Raw genomic sequence first — 22,749 nt, forward strand, 5'->3', positions numbered from 1 at the left:
AGCGTTAAGGGTGTTACGAGCTTGCGTTCAAGTCCTGAGAATGTCTGACTCATGGTTTATCGTGGAGAGAGGCAGCACGCCATCGGCTCCGGTCGAACGGAGACAGTAACTATATGAGTCAGTGCTCAGGAGTATGATGATGGTCACCATCGAAACCTACGCTTAGATCCTGTGAAAGGAACCATGTTCTCACTCGAATCACTCGGTTGTAGCCCACCAAGCGCCATTTCTAGCCCATTGAGTAAAGCATGGTACAACTTGCATCTCTGAAGTGTCCCGATCCTTTGGGACTCAAATGTGAAACAATTACTAGTCCCAGGAGGCTAGTAAACACATTCCTTACTTCGAATAGTATAGAGTTTAGATAAATTTATTACAATACCGGGGTACAAGCTCGAGAGAGCCAAATAGAGAAGCGCAGTAGGAAAATACACTAGCCCAAGCCACAGGCAGAACTGGGTGCAGGCACAGCCCTCTTAATCAAGCATAGCAGAAAAGAAGTCCTCGGCTGCTGAAAAACATAAATAAATCTGGGTGAATACACTAGGTATTCCGCAAGCCCACCCCGCTCCCGTAGAGAGAAAGAGACCTATGATATACATGCTCAATTTGGTGGAGTTGTGGTCACTCATCATTTTCTTAGAGAAAGGCAGATACTTGAAGGTTTTTCCCATAGTCTTATATTAACCAAAAACTCAACCGCCACTGAGCTTCCCGCTCCCGTGGCCTTATTTTCTTTTTCAACACCCATTTAATCACACCTTTCCCTTGCCAAGAAACTTAGTGAAGAAAGCTCTAATTGCCATACCATACCAGACTCGTCCATACCAGTGGACACGGACTATTCGAATAGGTTTCAACTCTGCGCAGAGGGGTACACTTTACCCACTAGTCCGGTTTCTGCGATCTCACCATCGCGAGACCCGAATGCCGGATCTCTTTCCTTACTCGTACGTCCTAACCTTAACGGTTATCCGGAAGGAGTCAGGCCACCACCATGTCCAAACCGGACAAAACTTTCCCCCTCCTTATCCTCCCGGTGCTCCCCAGCCTTCTTAACCCTGGGGTTGGACCGCACGAGTTCGGATTGAGTGACTGCCCACACAGTCTCGAGTGGTTGTACGATAAAGGAGTACAGGTAGTGAAAATGACAAACCGGTCCTTATATGAGGGGACAATCCTTCTGCTCACGCCTAAACCAGCTGAGCCAACACCTTAGGCCCTCCCCTAAACCAGGGAGTCCCTGATCATCCCACTCCCAGGGTGATGAGGGTGAGTACCCTTCATCGCAAAACTTTTCAAAAAGATACTTTATTTGGAGGAACACATTGCCCTTCTTTCCAAACACATTTCGTATCCAGAAAGTATATGTTAATGCGGGCCATCTCTCACTCATAATGCAATATTCCCCCATGATTCCCGGCCTAGGCAGTGGTAGAGAGAATAGGTAATTTATGCATCAAGGGAAGGATGGACTTGCCTTCGTTGAAGCTCTCTTGGCACAGAAGATCTACTTCCGGAAGTTCGGGCTCCGACCCTTCTTCCGGAGCTACGGGATCCGGATCTGCGGTTCCCGCTTCTTCTAGGAAACATACAGTAAAACAATACATCAACAGTAGTTCATCAATCATAGTGTGCCATTTTCTAACAACATTATTTTATGTGACCTTGGAAATCCTTTTTGATAATTTTTTGTGCATAAAATATTGAGAAAACTATTTAAATGGGAAAAAGGGTGGAAAAGAAAAAGAAAAGAGAATTCCTCTCTTCTGGGCCGGGGGCACGATTTTTGGCCCACCCCGGGCGCGAGCACGCGCTGAGGCGCTTTCAGCCCAGCGGCGGTCCATGAGCGAGGGGGAAACGGCGCGGCCGCGAGGGTGACGGCGTCGCTTGAGGGCCCACTTGCCAGAGAGAGAGGGGGGGAAGAGACGGCGTTGCGGCCAGACGGCGGGCGAACCGGCCGAGCGCGGGGGGGGGGGAACCGGCCGCCGGGGAAGCTTGACGGCGGCTTGCCGCCGGTGGCCCGGTTCCTGGTCCGAGGGAGGGTGGTTTAGCACGGGCGGCAGTTGGTGATTCTCACGGTAGGTTCAATTTGGCCAGAGGGGGTCGGAAGGGGGCTGCCTACGGGGAGGGGGCGGAGCTCCGCGGCGGGGATCGCCGCCGGTGGGCTCTGGGTGGGGAACGGGGGCTGGAAGGTGGTGCTTCGGGTTCGTGGCTACGCGAGGGAGCTGCTCGGCTCACTCAATTCCTTGCCGGACCAATAGAGAGGGAGAGGGAGGAGGAGGAAAAGACTCACCGGAGAGGAGGACGACGCCGGCGCTTTGTGAATTGAGCTCGGGGAGGGGAGGAGAGGGATAGCCGAAGCTGGTGCGAGGAAGAAGGGGCTCGGGGCGAGCTTTTTATAGGCGCGCGGGGGAAGGGGGGCGGTGGAGCTCCCTGACTCCGGCGAGCTTCCCAGTGCCGCCATAAATGGCGCACAACGCCGCCGAGGGGACGCCACGGCGGGGCGGTACCGGCGAGGACGCTGGTCAAGGGGAGGAGGACGGAGCGGTGCCAAACTTCCCTGTGCGGCAGGATGGCAGAGGGGAGGACGGAGGCGACGGCCGGAGGTGACTTCGGTGAGGGGACGGCGGACGGACGACGAAGCAACTGACTCGTGGGGCCGCTTGGTCAGAGGGAGTGAGCGTGCGAGAGAGCGGGTGGCTGACGGGTGGGGACGCCTTGTCAGCGAGAGGGAGGGCGGGGTGTGGAGCGGCTGTCGCGCGCGCGGAAGCAGGCCGAAGTTGGGCCGAATGCGGAGGAGTGCGGGCGCGTGGGAGGGGGGGTTGCGGGTGTTGGGCCGAGATTTTGTCCAACAGGGAGAGGAGAGGGTTTTTTCCTTTTTCTTTTTACTTTTCAATTCCCATTTCCCATTTTGCCCCTTTTTCTTTTGAACAAAATATTTTGTGAATACTCTAAGTGTTTAGAAAATAGAATCTAAGTGAGGTGCTTTGTGATCAAACAAAATGTATGCAAATGATGAAAGAAAACTTAGTGGAGATCTTAGAATTAGAGGATGAAGGGAGGGGAAAAAGGTGGATTAGGGTTTCAAACCTAGATTAGGATTTTTGGGATGCTACAAACCTACCCCACTTAAAGGAATCTCGCCCTCGAGATTCAGACGGGGCTCGAGAAAAGGTAAGGGTATTCCTTCCTCAGAGAGTCCTCACTTTCCCAGGTGGCTTCCTCTTCTCCATCTCTGCTCCACTGAACCTTACAGAGCTTCACTTCTGAATTGCGGGTCCTTCTGACTGCTGAGTCGAGAATCTTCACTGGTTTTTCCCGGTACTGGAGATCTTTTTGAATCTGAATTGTTTCTGCCTCGATACGAGTTTCTGGTACTTTTAGGCATTTGCGGAGTTGAGACACATGGAACACATTGTGAATATCTGACATGGATTCTGGTAGCTCAAGACGGTATGCCACGGGTCCTATTCGGGAAATGATAGGGTAGGGACCGACGAAACGGGGTGCTAGCTTTCCTCTCATCTAGAACCTTTTGACACCACGCTTTGGGGAAACCTTGAGATAAACAAAATCTCCTTCCTCAAATCTGAGTTCCCTTCACCTATTGTCTGCGTAACTCTTCTGTCGACTCTGAGCTTCAAGTAACCTTCTGCGGACCAAAGCAACTTTTTCTTCGGCTTCTTTAACAAAGTCGGGTCCTTCTAGTGTCCTTTCCCCCACATTGGACCACATTAGGGGAGTCTGGCATTTTCTTCCATATAGTGCTTCGAATGGTGACATTTTGATGCTGGCCTGATGGCTGTTGTTGTACGAGAATTCGGCGTACGACAAACTAGACTCCCAATCTCTGTCGAAGGCTAACACGCAGGCTCTGAGTAAATCTTCAAGGACCTTGTTGACCCTTTCGGTTTGACCATCTGACTGGGGGTGATAAGCAGTGCTGAAATCTAGCTTGGTGCCCATTGCTTGCTGAAGGCCCTTCCAAAATTTTGAAGTGAACTACGTTCCTCTATCTGATACTATCTTCCGTGGAATGCCATGTAGCCTGACTATCTCTTTAAGGTATATTCGGGCAAGGGCTGCTCCTCCAAAAGTGGTCTTTACTGGAACGAAATGGGCCACCTTGGTGAGACGATCGATTATTACCCATATGGAATCATTTCCTCTTTGTGATCTGGGCAGTCCGGTTACGAAATCCATGCCTATTTCTTCCCACTTCCATTCGGGTATTGGGAGGGGTTGAAGTAGGCCTGCAGGCTTCTGATGTTCGGCCTTTGTTCGCTGACAGGTGTCACATCGGGCCACATACTGTGCTATTTCCCTCTTCATCCCTTTCCACCAATATCTGGCCTTAAGGTCTAGGTACATCTTGGTGGTCCCTGGGTGGATAGAGTAAGCTGAGTTGTGGGCTTCATCGAGCAGGGTTTCTCGTGCTTCTCCCATTGGCACGCACAGGCGGTCCTTGAACCAGAGGGCTCCTTGCTTATCTGTCCTGAGGTCCGGAAGTTGCTCCTTTCGTGCTCTTTCCATAAGCTTGGTTGTTTCTGCGTCCAGGCGTTGGGCCTTGCATATGAGATCTTCTAGATTTGGCTTGACTTCCAGGCCACCGTTGTCTCCCAGACATGCATTTAGCTGAGCTGATTCTTTCTTCCAATCTTCCAGAAAGTTTGTTCCTTTAACCCCGAAAGGTTTTCGGTTGAGGGCGTCTGCTACTACGTTGGCCTTTCCGGGGTGGTAGTGGATTTCGAGGTCATAATCTTTGATCAATTCGAGCCACCTTCTTTGACGGAGGTTGAGGTCCGGTTGCGTGAAGATGTACTTTAGACTCTTGTGATCAGTGAAGATGTGGCATTTGTTCCCAATCAGATAATGCCTCCAGATTTTTAGGGCGTGCACTATGGCTGCCAATTCCACATCGTGGGTAGGGTAGTTTTGTTCGTGCGGCTTGAGTAATCGGGATGCATAAGCAATGACTTTCTCGTTTTGCATTAAGACACACCCCAAGCCTTGTTTGGAAGCATCACAAAAGATGACAAAATCCTGGTGTATGTCTGGCAGAGTCAGGACTGGTGCAGTTGTAAGTTTCTCCTTGATGATTTGGAAACTTCCTTCACATTTGGGAGTCCATACAAACTTATTGTCCCTTTTGAGAAGTTTGGTCATGGGTTTTGCTATGCTGGAGAATCCCTTGATAAAGCGGCGATAATACCCTGCCATTCCCAGAAAGCTTCGTACTTCACTGACGTTGGATGGTTGCTTCCAATTTGAAATAGCTTCTACCTTAGATGGGTCCACTTCTATCCCTTCTGCAGTCAAGATATGCCCTAGGAAAGCTATCTTCTCTAACCAGAACTCACACTTGCTGAGCTTAGCATAAAGTTGATGTGCTCTGAGTCTTCCGAGGACGGTTCGAAGGTGATGCTCATGGTCCTTGCGACTCTTGGAATAGATGAGGATGTCGTCGATAAAAACCACGACAAACTTATCCAATTCTTCCATAAATACCTTATTCATGAGGTTCATGAAAAAGGCGGGTGCGTTGGTTAGTCCAAATGGCATCACTGTGAACTCATATTGCCCGTATCTGGTGACGAATGCAGTTTTCTGAATGTCTGCCTCCTTAATCCTGAGTTGGTGATACCCTGACCTGAGGTCTATCTTGGAGAAGTATTTGGCTCCTTGCAGTTGGTCGAAGAGGTCATCGATCCGAGGGAGAGGGTACTTATTCTTGATTGTAACTTCGTTCAAGGATCGATAATCAATACACATCCTCATACTCCCATCCTTTTTGGTAACGAAAAGAACGGGTGCTCCCCAGGGAGACGAACTGGGACGGATGTACCCTTTTTGTTGTAGTTCTGAAATCTGGAGTTTCAATTCTGTCAACTCAGTGGGGGCCATGCGGTATGGTCTCTTTGCGATGGGTGCAGTGCCGGGAATGAGATCTATATAGAACTCTACTCCTCTTTCTGGTGGCATCCCGGGCAACTCCTCTGGAAATACATCTTCAAACTCCTTGATTACAGACATGCTTTCTACTGCCAGATTAAATATCATTGGATCAATTGCGGGCGGTTGGGCTTGACAGGAAACTGCCTTTCCTTGGTGATCTATGAGAAGAACAGTCTTGCTTGTGCAGCTGATAACACCCTTGTGCTTAGCTAGCCAATCCATTCCTAGGATTACATCAATTCCTTGGGATGGCAAGATGGTTAAGTCTGCCAGGAACACTACCCCACTTAAAAGAATTCTGACTTGGGAACACCTGAGTTTGCACAGGAGGTCTGATCCTGGGGTCCGTGTGACCAAAGGGATAGCTAGGGGTGTAGAGGGTATGCCATGCTTCTCCACAAACTTAGCGGCTATAAAAGAATGGGATGCTCCCGAATCAAAAAGCACAGAAGCGGGAGTAAATTCAACAAGGAACTCACCGAGCACTACTCCCGGGGCTTGCTGAGCTTCTTGAGCGTCGACGTGGTTGACCCAGGCCCTGCCCTGGTACTGAGTCCTGCTCTGTTGGCTGTTGGAAGGAAGCGCCTTGGAGGTAGGTGCCGATGGAATCTTGGGGCCATTCACCGAGTTGGAGTAGGTTGGTCCTGGTGCCTTCAACTAAGGGCAGTTGTTCTTGAAGTGACTGGGGTCCCCGCAGTGCCAACAGGCGTTTGCTGGCGGCTGGTTGCTTGCAACGGAGGGTGCCTGATGGGAGCTCTGACTCTGCTGACTGTAGCGCGATGGAGAGGGTCCATATTGCTTATGGAAGCTTGGACCCCTGGGTGGAAGCCCAAAGGGTCGAGCTCTCTGGTGACGTTCTTGCTATTGCGCTCGGAGGACCTGGAATTTCCTCTTGATGTGCCCTTTTTCTTCCTCTTTTGCTCTTTCCACTTGAATAGCCTTGTTGGAAAGGTGAGAGAAGCTGTGGAAGTCTTGGCTAGCGAGGATGGTCTTAAGCTCGGGTCTTAACCCTCTCAGAAAACGGGCCATTTTTCTGGCCTCGGTGCTGACATCCTCGGGCGCGTAGCGGGCCAGCTCTGTGAACTTGTGCACATACTCACTGACTGTTCTCCCGCCTTGAGTTAGCTCCCAGAACTCATCCTCCTTGAGTTGGACTATCCCCTGGGGTACGTGGTGCTCACGGAAGGCTGCTTCGAATTCTGCCCATGTAGCATCTCTGACGGCTTCACTGAAAGTGTCCCACCATGCTAAAGCCATTCCTGAAAGCTGATGAGCTGCCAGCTGAACACGCTGATTCTCAGGACAAGCGATGGCTTCCAACTTCCTCTTGATCGTGCGAAGCCAGTCATCTGCATCGAGGGGATTGCTGGACCCCGCGAACGTGGGCGGCTTGAGTCTCAAGAATTCTCCCATCCTGTCCTGGGGCCTTCCACCGCCTGGGCGCTGGTTTTCCAGACTTCGAGTGAGGACTTCAATGAGTCGGGTTTGATTGGCCAGAACTTGGGCTAGGTCGAGTGGTAGTTCTGGAGGTGCGGGGAGGTGGGTCTCACCCTGATAGTCGCCTAGAGGGGGGGTGAATAGGGCGAAACTGAAATTTACAAATATAAACACAACTACAAGCCGGGTTAGCGTTAGAAATATAAATGAGTCCGAGAGAGAGGGCGCAAAACAAATCCCAAGCGAATAAGCAAGAGAGACACGGAGATTTGTTTTACCGAGGTTCGGTTCTTGCAAACCTACTCCCCGTTGAGGAGGCCACAAAGGCCGGGTCTCTTTCAACCCTTCCCTCTCTCAAACGGTCCCTCGGACCGAGTGAGCTTCTCTTCTCTAATCAAAGCCGGGAACAAAACTTCCCCGCAAGGGCCACCACACAATTGGTGCCTCTTGCCTTGATTACAATGGAGTGTGATCTCAAGAACAAGTGAGAAAGAAAAGAAGCAATCCAAGCGCAAGAGCTCAAATGAACACGGCAAATCACTCTCACTAGTCACTAGGGCTTTGTGTGGAATTGGAGAGGATTTGATCTCTTTAGTGTGTCTAGAATTGAATGCTAGAGCTCTTGTAGTAGTTGAGAAGTGGAAAACTTGGATGCAATGAATGGTGGGGTGGTTGGGGTATTTATAGCCCCAACCACCAAACTTGACCGTTGGCTGGAGGCGTCTGCTCGATGGCGCACCGGACAGTCCGGTGCACACCGGACAGTCCGGTGCCCCTGCCACGTCATCACTGCCGTTGGATTCTAGCCGTTGGAGCTTCTGACTTGTGGGCCCTCCTGAGTGTCCGGTGCACACCGGACATGTACTGTTTGATGTCCGGTGCACCGGCATGGGCGTGCCTGACGTCTGCGCGCGCTGCGCGCGCAATAAATGCACCGCAGGGAGCCGTTGGCGCCGCAGAGAGACGTTGCTCCGCTGGCACACCGGACAGTCCGGTGCACACCGGACAGTCCGGTGAATTTTAGCGGAGCGGCTGCCGCGCGAACCCGAGGCTGGCGAGTTCCTGAGGCCGACTTCCCTTGGCGCACCGGACACTGTCCGGTGTACACCGGACAGTCCGGTGAATTATAGCCGAGTCGCCTTGGAATTTCCCGAAGGTGGCGAGTTGGAGTCTGAGTCCCCTGGTGCACCGGACAGGTACTGTTCACTGTCCGGTGGCACACCGGACAGTCCGGTGCGCCAGACCAGGGGTGCCTTCGGTTGCCCCTTTGCTCCTTTGTTGAATCCAAAACTTGGTCTTTTTATTGGCTAAGTGTGAACCTTTTACACCTGTATATACTATACACTTGGGCAAACAAGTTAGTCCAAAGATTTGTGTTGGGCAATTCAACCACCAAAATTATATAGGAACTAGGTGTAAGCCTAATTCCCTTTCAATCTCCCCCTTTTTGGTGATTGATGCCAACACAAACCAAAGCAAATATAGAAGTGCATAATTGAACTAGTTTGCATAATGTAAGTGTAAAGGTTGCTTGGAATTGAGCCAATAAAACTACTTACAAGATATGCATGGAATGTTTCTTTCTTATTTAACATTTTGGACCACGTTTGCACCACTTGTTTTGTTTTTGCAAAACCTTTTGTAAATCCATTTCAAAGATCTTTTGCAAATAGTCAAAGGTAAATAAATAAGAGTTTGCAAAAGCATTTTCAAGATTTGAAATTTCCTCCCCCTGTTTCAAATGCTTTTCCTTTGACTAAACAAAACTCCCCTAAAAGAGATCCACCTCTTAGTGTTCAAGAGGGTTTTGATATACCATTTTTGAAATACTACTTTCTCCCCCTTTTGAACACAATAGGATACCCATTGATAAATACTTTTGGAAAGCACTAAGTTTTTGAAATTGGTGGTGGTGCGGTCCTTTTGCTTTGGGCTCATTTCTCCCCCTTTTTGGCATGAATCGCCAAAAACGGAATCATTAGAGCCCTTAAAGTAATTTCTTCCCCTTTGGTCAAAAGTAAATGAGTTAAGATTATACCAAAGACGAAGTCCTTTTCCTTGATGCTCATTTCTCCCCAAGGAATAGAGAGTTGCTCGGAGTGATGGCGAAGCATGAGTTACGGAGTGGAAGCCTTTGTCTTCGCCGAAGACTCCAATTCCCTTTCAATATACCTATGACTTGGTTTGAAATAGACTTGAAAACACATTAGTCATAGCATATAAAGGAGATATGATCAAAGGTATTCAAATGAGCTATGTGTGCAAGCTTAGCAAAAGAAATTTCTAGAATCAAGAATATTGAGCTCATGCCTAAGTCTGGTAAAAGATTGTTCATCAAGTGGCTTGGTAAAGATATCGGCTAATTGATCTTTAGTATTAATGTAAGAAATCTCGATATCCCCCTTTTGTTGGTGATCCCTAAGAAAATGATACTGAATGGCTATGTGCTTAGTGCGGCTATGCTCGACGGGATTGTCGGCCATTTTAATTGCACTCTCATTATCACATAGCAAAGGGACTTTGGTTAATTTGTAACCGTAGTCCCGCAGGGTTTGCCTCATCCAAAGCAATTGCGCGCAACAATGTCCTGCGGCAATGTACTCGGCTTCGGCGGTGGAAAGAGCGACCGAATTTTGCTTCTTTGAAGCCCAAGACACCAAGGATCTTCCCAAGAACTGGCAAGTCCCCGATGTGCTCTTCCTATTGATTTTGCACCCCGCCCAATCGGCATCCGAATAACCAAGTAAATCAAATGTGGATCCCCGAGGGTACCAAAGCCCAAACTTAGGGGTATAAGCCAAATATCTCAAGATTCGTTTTACGGCCGTAAGGTGGGATTCCTTAGGGTCGGATTGGAATCTTGCACACATGCAAACGGAAAGCATAATGTCCGGTCGAGATGCACATAAATAAAGCAATGAATCAATCATCGACCGGTATACCTTTTGATCCACGGACTTACCTCCCGTGTCGAGGTCGAGATGCCCATTAGTTCCCATGGGTGTCTTGATGGGTTTGGCATCCTTCATCCCAAACTTAGCAAGAATGTCTTGAGTGTACTTCGTTTGGCTAATGAAGGTGCCCTCTTGGAGTTGCTTGACTTGGAATCCTAGAAAATACTTCAACTCCCCCATCATCGACATCTCGAATTTCTGTGTCATGATCCTACTAAACTCTTCACATGTAGACTCGTTAGTAGACCCAAATATAATATCATCAACATAAATTTGGCATACAAACAAGTCATTTTCAAGAGTTTTAGTAAAGAGTGTAGGATCGGCCTTGCCGACTTTGAAGCCATTAGCAATAAGGAAATCTCTAAGGCATTCATACCATGCTCTTGGGGCTTGCTTGAGCCCATAAAGCGCCTTAGAGAGCCTATAGACATGATTAGGATACTCACTGTCTTCAAAGCCGGGAGGTTGCTCAACATAGACCTCTTCCTTGATCGGTCCATTGAGGAAGGCACTTTTCACGTCCATTTGATAGAGCTTAAAGCCATGGTAAGTAGCATAGGCCAATAATATGCGAATTGACTCAAGCCTAGCTACGGGTGCATAGGTTTCACCGAAATCCAAACCTTCGACTTGTGAATACCCTTTGGCTACGAGTCGAGCTTTGTTCCTTGTCACCACACCATGCTCATCTTGCTTGTTGCGGAAGACCCATTTGGTTCCTACAACATTTTGGTTAGGACGTGGAACAAAATGCCAGACCTCATTCCTCGTGAAATTGTTGAGCTCCTCTTGCATCGCCACCACCCAATCCGAATCTTGGAGAGCTTCCTCTACCCTGTGTGGCTCAATAGAGGAAACAAAAGAGTAATGTTCACAAAAATGAGCAACCCGAGATCGAGTAGTTACCCCCTTATGAATGTCGCCGAGGATGGTGTCGACGGGGTGATCTCGTTGGATTGCTTGGTGGACTCTTGGGTGTGGCGGTCTTGGTTCTTCCTCATCCTCCTTTTCTTGATCATTTGCATCTCCCCCTTGATCATTGCCATTATCTTGAGGTGGCTCATCTTCTTGATTTTGCCCTTCATCAACTTGAGCCTCATCCTCATTTTGAGTTGGTGGAGATGCTTGCATGGAGGAGGACGGTTGATCTTGTGCATTTGGAGGCTCTTCGGATTCCTTAGGACACACATCCCCGATGGACATGTTCCTTAGCGCGATGCATGGAGCCTGTTCTTCACCTATCTCATCAAGATCAACTTGCTCTACTTGAGAGCCGTTAGTTTCATCAAACACAACGTCACATGAGACTTCAACTAGTCCAGTGGACTTGTTAAAGACCCTATATGCCCTTGTGTTTGAGTCATAACCAAGTAAAAAACCTTCTACAGTTTTAGGAGCAAATTTAGATTTTCTACCTCTTTTAACAAGAATAAAGCATTTGCTACCAAAAACTCTAAAGTATGAAATGTTGGGCTTTTTACCGGTTAGGAGTTCATATGATGTCTTCTTGAGGATTCGGTGAAGATATAACCGGTTGATGGCGTAGCAGGCGGTGTTGACCGCTTCGGCCCAAAACCGGTCCGGTGTCTTGTACTCATTAAGCATGGTTCTTGCCATGTCCAAAAGAGTTCGATTCTTTCTCTCCACTACACCATTTTGTTGTGGCGTGTAGGGAGAAGAGAACTCATGCTTGATGCCCTCCTCCTCAAGGAAGCTTTCAATTTGAGAGTTCTTGAACTCCGTCCCGTTGTCGCTTCTTATTTTCTTGATCCTTAAGGCGAACTCATTTTGAGCCCGTCTCAAGAATCCTTTTAAGGTCTCTTGGGTTTGAGATTTTTCCTGTAAAAAGAATACCCAAGTGAAGCGAGAATAATCATCCACTATTACAAGACAATACTTACTCCCGCCGATGCTTATGTAAGCAATCGGGCCGAATAGATCCATGTGGAGTAGCTCAAGCGGCCTGTTGGTCGTCATGATGTTCTTGTGTGGATGATGGACTCCAACTTGCTTCCCCGCCTGGCATGCGCTACAAATCCTGTCTTTCTCAAAATGAACATTTGTTAATCCTAAAATGTGCTCTCCCTTTAGAAGCTTGTGAAGATTCTTCATTCCAACATGGGCTAGTCGGCGGTGCCAGAGCCAACCCATGTTAGTCTTAGCAATTAAGCATGTGTCGAGTTCAGCTCTATCAAAATCCACTAAGTATAGCTGACCCTCTAACACACCCTTAAATGCTATTGAATCATCACTTCTTCTAAAGACAGTGACACCTATATCAGTAAAAAGACAGTTGTAGCCCATTTGACATAATTGGGAAACTGAGAGCAAGTTGTAGTCTAAGGAATCAACAAGAAAAACATTGGAAATAGAATGGTCAGGAGATATAGCAATTTTACCAAGTCCTTTGACCAAACCTTGATTTCCATCCCCGAATGTGATAGCTTGTTGGGGATCTTGGTTTTTCTCATATGAGGAGAACATTCTTTTCTCCCCGGTCATGTGGTTTGTGCACCCGCTGTCGAGTATCCAACTTGAGCCCCCGGATGCATAAACCTACAAAACAAATTTAGTTCTTGACTTTAGGTACCCAAACTGTTTTGGGTCCTTTGGCATTAGAAACAAGAACTTTGGGTACCCAAACACAAGTCTTGGAACCCTTGTGTTTGCACCCAACAAATTTGGCAACTACCTTGCCGGATTTGCTAGTAAGCACATAAGATGCATCAAAAGTTTTAAATGAAATGGCATGATCATTTGATGCATTAGGAGTTTTCTTTCTAGGCAACTTGGCACGGGTTGGTTGCCTAGAGCTAGATGTCTCACCCTTATACATAAAAGCATGGTTAGGGCCAGAGTGAGACTTCCTAGAGTGAATTCTCCTAATTTTGCTCTCGGGATAACCGGCAGGATACAAAATGTAACCCTCGTTATCCTGAGGCATGGGAGCCTTGCCCTTAACAAAGTTAGACAAATTTTTAGGAGGGGCATTAAGTTTGACATTGTCTCCCCTTTGGAAGCCAATGCCATCCTTGATGCCAGGGCGTCTCCCATTATAGAGCATACTTCTAGCAAATTTAAATTTTTCATTTTCTAAGTTATGCTCGGCAATTTTAGCATCTAGTTTTGCTATATGATCATTTTGTTGTTTAATTAAAGCCATATGATCATGAATAGCATCAATATCAACATTTCTACATCTAGTACAAATAGATACATGCTCAACAATAGATGTAGATGGTTTGCAAGAATTAAGTTCAACAATCTTAGCATGAAGAATATCATTTTTATCTCTAAGATTGGCAATGGTAACTTTGCAAACATCAAAATCTTTAGCCTTAGCAATCAAACTTTCATTCTCTAATCTAAGGCTAGCAAGGGAAATGTTTAATTCTTCAATCCTAGCAAGCAAATCATCATTATTATCTCTAGTATTGGGAATTGAAACATTACAAACATGAGAATCAACCTTAGCATTTAAACTAGCATTTTCATTTCTAAGGTTGTCAATCATCTCACGGCAAGTGCTTAGCTCACTAGATAATTTTTCACATTTTTCTACCTCTAGAGCATAAGCCTTTTTAACCTTAACATGTTTCTTGTTTTCTTTAATTAGACAATCCTCTTGGGAGTCCAAAAGGTCATCCTTTTCATGAATAGCACTAACTAATTCATTTAATTTTTCTTTTTGAGCTATGTTGAGGTTGGCAAAAAGGGAACGCAAATTATCTTCCTCATCACTAGCATTGTCATCACTAGAGGATTCATATTTAGTGGAGGATTTAGATTTAACCTTCTTTTTGCCGTCCTTTGCCATGAGGCACTTGTGGCCGATGTTGGGGAAGAGGAGTCCCTTGGTGACGGCGATGTTGGCGGCGTCCTCGTCGTCGGAGGAGTCGCTTGAGCTCTCGTCGGAGTCCCACTCGCGACAAACATGGGCATCGCCGCCCTTCTTCTTGTAATACCTCTTCTTTTCCTTTCGTCTCCCCTTCTTGTCGTCACCTCGGTCACTGTCACTAGATATAGGACATTTAGCAATAAAATGACCGGGCTTACCACACTTGTAGCAAACCTTCTTGGAGCGGGACTTGTAGTCTTTCCCCCTCCTTTGTTTGAGGATTTGGCGGAAGCTCTTGATGACGAGCGCCATTTCCTCATTGTCGAGCTTGGAGGCGTCGATTGGTTGTCGACTTGGTGTAGCCTCCTCCTTCTTCTCCTCCGTTGCCTTGAATGCAACGGGTTGGGCTTCGGATGAGTCGCCAAGCTCGTTGATTTTCCTCGAGCCTTCTATCATGCACTCAAAACTTACAAAATGCCCGATAACTTCCTCGGGGGTCATTTTAGTATATCTAGGATTACCACGAATCAATTGAACTTGAGTGGGATTAAGAAAAATGAGAGATCTTAAAATAACATTTACCACTTCGTGATCGTCCCACTTCTTGCTCCCGAGGTTGCGCACTTGGTTCACCAAAGTCTTGAGCCGGTTGTACATGTGTTGTGGCTCCTCTCCTTTGTGAAGCCGGAACCGACCGAGCTCCCCCTCGATCGTTTCCCGCTTGGTGATCTTGGTGAGCTCGTCTCCCTCGTGCGCGGTTTTGAGTACATCCCAAATCTCCTTGGCGCTCTTTAACCCTTGTACTTTGTTATACTCCTCTCTACTTAGAGAGGCGAGGAGTATTGTTGTTGCTTGAGAGTTGAAGTGCTCGATTTGGGCCACTTCATCCTCATCATAGTCCTCATCCCCTACGGATGGTACCTGCGCGCCAAACTCAACAACATCCCATATGCTTTTGTGGAGCGAGGTTAGATGAAATCGCATTAAATCGCTCCACCTAGCGTAATCTTCACCATCAAATGTTGGTGGTTTGCCTAATGGGACGGAAAGTAAAGGTGTATGTTTGGAAATGCGAGGGTAACGTAGGGGGATCTTACTATACTTCTTGCGCTCTTGGCGCTTAGAAGTGACGGAGGGCGCATCGGAGTCGGAGGTCGATGTTGATGAAGTGTCGGTCTCGTAGTAGACCACCTTCCTCATCCTCTTGTGCTTGTCGCCTTTCCGATGCGGCTTGTGGGAAGAAGATTTTTCCTTCTTCTCTTTGTGATGAGAAGAAGATTTCTTCTCCTTCCCTTTGTTGGAGGAGCTCTTCTTCTTCTCCCTCCTTTTGGTGCGGGACTCTTCCGATGAAGTGCTCCCGTGGCTTGTAGTGGGCTTTTCGCCGGTCTCCATCTCCTTCTTGGCGTGATCTCCCGACATCACTTCGAGCGGTTAGGCTCTAATGAAGCACCGGGCTCTGATACCAATTGATAGTCGCCTAGAGGGGGGGGTGAATAGGGCGAAACTGAAATTTACAAATATAAACACAACTACAAGCCGGGTTAGCGTTAGAAATATAAATGAGTCCGAGAGAGAGGGCGCAAAACAAATCCCAAGCGAATAAGCAAGAGAGACACGGAGATTTGTTTTACCGAGGTTCGGTTCTTGCAAACCTACTCCCCGTTGAGGAGGCCACAAAGGCCGGGTCTCTTTCAACCCTTCCCTCTCTCAAACGGTCCCTCGGACCGAGTGAGCTTCTCTTCTCTAATCAAAGCCGGGAACAAAACTTCCCCGCAAGGGCCACCACACAATTGGTGCCTCTTGCCTTGATTACAATGGAGTGTGATCTCAAGAACAAGTGAGAAAGAAAAGAAGCAATCCAAGCGCAAGAGCTCAAATGAACACGGCAAATCACTCTCACTAGTCACTAGGGCTTTGTGTGGAATTGGAGAGGATTTGATCTCTTTAGTGTGTCTAGAATTGAATGCTAGAGCTCTTGTAGTAGTTGAGAAGTGGAAAACTTGGATGCAATGAATGGTGGGGTGGTTGGGGTATTTATAGCCCCAACCACCAAACTTGACCGTTGGCTGGAGGCGTCTGCTCGATGGCGCACCGGACAGTCCGGTGCACACCGGACAGTCCGGTGCCCCTGCCACGTCATCACTGCCGTTGGATTCTAGCCGTTGGAGCTTCTGACTTGTGGGCCCTCCTGAGTGTCCGGTGCACACCGGACATGTACTGTTTGATGTCCGGTGCACCGGCATGGGCGTGCCTGACGTCTGCGCGCGCTGCGCGCGCAATAAATGCACCGCAGGGAGCCGTTGGCGCCGCAGAGAGACGTTGCTCCGCTGGCACACCGGACAGTCCGGTGCACACCGGACAGTCCGGTGAATTTTAGCGGAGCGGCTGCCGCGCGAACCCGAGGCTGGCGAGTTCCTGAGGCCGACTTCCCTTGGCGCACCGGACACTGTCCGGTGTACACCGGACAGTCCGGTGAATTATAGCCGAGTCGCCTTGGAATTTCCCGAAGGTGGCGAGTTGGAGTCTGAGTCCCCTGGTGCACCGGACAGGTACTGTTCACTGTCCGGTGGCACACCGGACAGTCCGGTGCGCCAGACCAGGGGTGCCTTCGGTTGCCCCTTTGCTCCTTTGTTGAATCCAAAACTTGGTCTTTTTATTGGCTAAGTGTGAACCTTTTACACCTGTATATACTATACACTTGGGCAAACAAGTTAGTCCAAAGATTTGTGTTGGGCAATTCAACCACCAAAATTATATAGGAACTAGGTGTAAGCCTAATTCCCTTTCACACCCCCTTCTCCGCCAGCCTCTCCTTCCGCTCCTAGGGGAAGTCTTGCTCCAATCCCGGAGACGGTAGGCGTGGTTCTATCCGAAGCCATCTGCCATGGGAAGAGAGTCACTATTATGCACATGCTATTTTTTTTAAACTAGTTATTTTATTCATTACATCAAGCCATTACATTACATAGCATACTGCTACCACAAGCTCATCACACACGAGTGCTACCTAGGGTACCCCCGAACTCTTTCTCTAAAGTGTCCCCAAATTCCTTGAGAAGGTCATCAAGGCTGGCCAGGGACATGTCCTCGGTGTCGGACTGGTTCCTAGGAGGGTTCTCTTCCTTCTGCTCAGTCTGACATCCTTGGCTTTTGGTCTTCTTGCGGATTTTTCTAGCGGGGGCGAGCTTCTTCAGTTTCTTGTCGTAGTCCATTTTGAGGGTGCGGTAAGCTTCACGGGTATTGGTCTCTTCGCCTTCAGCTATCGAGAGGCTCTCTTGAAGGGACGCTTTTTCTTCTGAAAGTTCCCTGACTTTTTGCTCCAGGCTTTCCACCCGGGAGGTTAGGGAGGTGCAGTGAAGGGCGAGGTCATCATATTGGTTATCAAGGGTGTGAAGGTATCCAGCCATGTAGACAATGGTGGGATCATTCTCAATAGGATCTCCTTCTGATAGGGCCTGAAGTCTTTTCCTCCAGGTGGGGGTATTCTTGTTGCTGGGTGGAAAGTAGCGAAGGGGGTTTCAATGATTACTTTGTTGTAGTTCTGACACAGTTGTCGGAGGGCTTTTCGGGCCACATTTTGGCAAGCATCTAGGAAATGGACTCCGATAAAAGTGATTTGGAAGGAACGTTGGTTTGGATAGCTTTGGCTTTCCCCCAGGTAGACTGCCATAGAGCATCTTATCATTCCGCCCTCGATATGCTCCGACCAGACGTATTCCGGCTTCTTGCGGATTCCCATGCGGAGCGCACAGCTTCGCAAGAGGCGTGGGAACCCTTCCACTTCTGAGCAGTAGGATGACTTAATGGCCAGAGAGTCTTCCATCTGGAATAGGAAAAAAGGGTCTTGTTAAAACCGGGGAAGGGGAGAGAAAACTTTTCTTGAGATAAGAGGTATTTTCCTTTTAGGGTAAGTTTTTAGGGTCAGGGCTGCGACCTACGGCCAGTCCTATGGGCTCTGATACCACCTGAAGTGTCCCGATCCTTTGGGACTCAAATGTGAAACAATTACTAGTCCTAAGAGGCTAGTAAACACATTCCTTACTTCGAATAGTACAGAGTTTAGATAAATTTATTACAATACCGGGGTACAAGCTCGAGAGAGCCAAATAGAGAAGCGCAGTAGGAAAATACACTAGCCCAAGCCACAGGCAGAACTGGGTGCAGGCACAGCCCTCTTAATCAAGCATAGCAGAAAAGAAGTCCTCGGCTGCTGAAAAACATAAATAAATCTAGGTGAATACACTAGGTATTCCGCAAGCCCACCCCGCTCCCGTAGAGAGAAAGAGACCTATGATATACATGCTCAATTTGGTGGAGTTGTGGTCACTCATCATTTTCTTAGAGAAAGGCAGATACTTGAAGGTTTTTCCCATAGTCTTATATTAACAAAAAACTCAACCGCCACTGAGCTTCCCGCTCCCGTGGCCTTATTTTCTTTTTCAACACCCATTTAATCACACCTTTCCCTTGTCAAGAAACTTAGTGAAGAAAGCTCTAATTGCCATACCATACCAGACTTGTCCATACCAGTGGACACGGACTATTCGAATAGGTTTCAACTCTGCGCAGAGGGGTACACTTTACCCACTAGTCCGGTTTCTGCGATCTCACCGTCGCGAGACCCGAATGCCGGATCTCTTTCCTTACTCGTACGTCCTAACCTTAACGGTTATCCGGAAGGAGTCAGGCCACCACCATGTCCAAACCGGACAAAACTTTCCCCCTCCTTATCCTCCCGGTGCTCCCCAGCCTTCTTAACCCTGGGGTTGGACCGCACGAGTTCGGATTGAGTGACTGCCCACACAGTCTCGAGTGGTTGTACGATAAAGGAGTACAGGTAGTGAAAATGACAAACCGGTCCTTATATGAGGGGACAATCCTTCTGCTCACGCCTAAACCAGCTGAGCCAACACCTTAGGCCCTCCCCTAAACCAGGGAGTCCCTGATCATCCCACTCCCAGGGTGATGAGGGTGAGTACCCTTCATCGCAAAACTTTTCAAAAAGAGACTTTATTTGGAGGAACACATTGCCCTTCTTTCCAAACCACATTTCGTATCCAGAAAGTATATGTTAATGCGGGCCATCTCTCACTCACAATGCAATATTCCCCCATGATTCCCGGCCTAGGCAGTGGTAGAGAGAATAGGTAATTTATGCATCAAGGGAAGGATGGACTTGCCTTCGTTGAAGCTCTCTTGGCACAGAATATCTACTTCCGGAAGTTCGGGCTCCGACCCTTCTTCCAGAGCTACGGGATCCGGATCTGCGGTTCCCGCTTCTTCTAGGAAACATACAGTAAAACAATACATCAACAGTAGTTCATCAATCATAGTGTGCCATTTTCTAACAACATTATTTTATGTGACCTTGGAAATCCTTTTTGATAATTTTTTGTGCATAAAATATTGAGAAAACTATTTAAATGGGAAAAAGGGTGGAAAAGAAAAAGAAAAGAGAATTCCTCTCTTCTGGGCCGGGGGCACGATTTTTGGCCCACCCCGGGCGCGAGCGCGCGCTGAGGCGCTTTCGGCCCAGCGGCGGCCCACGAGCGAGGGGGAAACGGCGCGGCCGCGAGGGTGACGGCGTCGCTTGAGGGCCCACTTGCCAGCGAGAGAGGGGGGGAAGAGACGGCGTTGCGGCCAGACGGCGGGCGAACCGGCCGAGCGCGGGGGGGGGGGGGGGGGGGACCGGCCGCCGGGGAAGCTTGACGGCGGCTTGCCGCCGGTGGCCCGGTTCCTGGTCCGAGGGAGGGTGGTTTAGCACGGGCGGCAGTTGGTGATTCTCACGGTAGGTTCAATTTGGCCAGAGGGGGTCGGAAGGGGGCTGCCTACGGGGAGGGGGCGGAGCTCCGCGGCGGGGATCGCCGCCGGTGGGCTCTGGGTGGGGAACGGGGGCTGGAAGGTGGTGCTTCGGGTTCGTGGCTACGCGAGGGAGCTGCTCGACTCACTCAATTCCTTGCCGGACCAACAGAGAGGGAGAGGGAGGAGGAGGAAAAGACTCACCGGAGAGGAGGACGACGCCGGCGCTTTGCGAATTGAGCTCGGGGAGGGGAGGAGAGGGATAACCGAAGCTGGTGCGAGGAAGAAGGGGCTCGGGGCGAGCTTTTTATAGGCGCGCGGGGGAGGGGGGGCGGTGGAGCTCCCTGACTCCGGCGAGCTTCCCAGTGCCGCCATAAATGGCGCACAGCGCCGCCGAGGGGACGCCACGGCGGGGCGGTACCGGCGAGGACGCTGGTCAAGGGGAGGAGGACGAAGCGGTGCCAAACTTCCCTGTGCGGCAGGATGGCAGAGGGGAGGACAGAGGCGACGGCCGGAGGTGACTTCGGCGAGGGGACGGCGGACGGACGACGAAGCAACTGACTCGTGGGGCCGCTTGGTCAAAGGGAGCGAGCGTGCGAGAGAGCGGGTGGCTGACGGGTGGGGACGCCTTGTCAGCGAGAGGGAGGGCGGGGTGTGGAGCGGCTGTCGCGCGCGCGGAAGCAGGCCGAAGTTGGGCCGAATGCGGAGGAGTGCGGGCGCGTGGGAGGGGGGGTTGCGGGTGTTGGGCCGAGATTTGGTCCAACAGGGAGAGGAGAGGGTTTTTCCCTTTTTCTTTTTACTTTTCAATTCCCATTTCCCATTTTGCCCCTTTTTCTTTTGAACAAAATATTTTGTGAATACTCTAAGTGTTTAGAAAATAGAATCTAAGTGAGGTGCTTTGTGATCAAACAAAATGTATGCAAATGATGAAAGAAAACTTAGTGGAGATCTTAGAATTAGAGATGAAGGGAGGGGAAAAAGGTGGATTAGGGTTTCAAACCTAGATTAGGATTTTTGGGATGCTACAATCTCCTCATCTCTGCGAAGGGGATGCACGGGAGAGAGTAAACTCAAAAGACAGGACGAACCCCTAGATGGATCTCTACATTGAACATAGACTCAGGGCCTCGCCACACACACGTGCGATGGACGGGTAAAAGTCGCACAAAAAGTGCCCCCTATCCAAAAAAACTAGAGCAAACAGGGACCAGGAGGATCCGAAACCCACACACATCAAACAAACCAAATAAAGCCATGATAATGAGATGTCTGAACCAAAGAGAAAAAACAGGACCGAGTAAACCGGTTACGGTAGACCATGGATTATTTCCTACATAGATACCTCCCCAAACACAACATTCGTAGCAACATCAAAATCATCCGTCAAACGATCCATGTCTTCCACCGCCGAACCCTCTAGCAAGCCAATGGCATCACGAAGATCTCCACCAAAGTGCAACTGTGCAATGGCCAAAGCCACAACCTCATCGCGATGAATCCCAAACTCTATAGCCTCGTGGACACGGACTGGGATATCAAGAAGACACAAATCACGGTTCCTACCTCAGACGCGAAGAAACCTTGTGGCCTGATCTGCGCATAAGTAAAGGGTCAGTACTTCTAGTTCTAGCTCTAAAAATGTAAGAAACCACGAAAACTCAATAGCACACTAATAAAGGTATATAGGTAGGAAAACCAGGCTAGCCAAACTCACCAGCCCTCGAATCGTTAAAAGCCTCTGAGCGCGTCCAAAGATGTTAGACCTCAGCGTTGGCAGCACCCACAACAAAGCAGGCCACAACAAGGTCCCTCTGGAGATCTTCCACCGACGTCGCCCGTGTGGGCCAATGGGTTGGTCGGCCTTGGTAGAGAGCCATGACCTCCCCACGCTTTGGGAGGGTGGACCATCACACTGAGGGAAACCAAAAAAGATCGAAGAAGGTGAGGGGAACAAGTAAATTTGACGGATTAAGAAGCACCTGTACCAACACCTCAAGGGACAACCTCTCGAAAGCCCACCCACGAGATGGGGGCATCCCTCGACGGTCCACTCTGATCCATGGCGACGAATAAAAAGACAAGGGAGAGCAGGGGTCGAGAAAGCGACACAGGGTAAGAGAACTTGCACTGTCTATTTGCAAGGATAGTCGATTAGAGACTCACATCTTTAAGATGGTTGGTGACCTATGGACCTAACAAGTTGGGCCTATGAACCTCTGAAGGAAATCGAACCAACGTAAGATCACGAAGCACAACTCCGCAGGCAAACAACAGGGGAGCAATACAAATATTGAAACTTATGTTCCTTTTCAAAAGGGAAACAACAAGACATATTATACAATAGGCTTTGCGAATGGTATCATTCGCAGATAGCCTGTCCACGATGGGACTGACAACCTCATCGAAACCCTCCAATATGTCTTCCAGCCCATCATCAGGAATGTCCTAAGGAAGACCAATGACGTCCTAGAGACAGCATCCAGACCGAAGCTCCTCGACGACCAAGGCTACGCCCACCCCTCGGTGAATGCTAAAATCCATAATATCTCGGATGTGACACGACATACTGTCTAAGCGTCCCACCGAGAAGGAGTCGCGAGCCCCAATGCACTCAACAGTCTGGCCCACCCAATGACGAAGCTTCTCTAGCTCAGACTCTAAAACTAAAGGGTAGAGGAAAAGTGCGAGGAAGAAATTAAAAACTAATGAAAGGCATATGGACATCAAAATAAGAACATTACCAGACACACGCCCATCGAA

Source organism: Zea mays, chromosome 2 (genome assembly GCF_902167145.1).
Source record: "Zea mays cultivar B73 chromosome 2, Zm-B73-REFERENCE-NAM-5.0, whole genome shotgun sequence".
Taxonomy (NCBI): Eukaryota; Viridiplantae; Streptophyta; class Magnoliopsida; order Poales; family Poaceae; genus Zea; species Zea mays.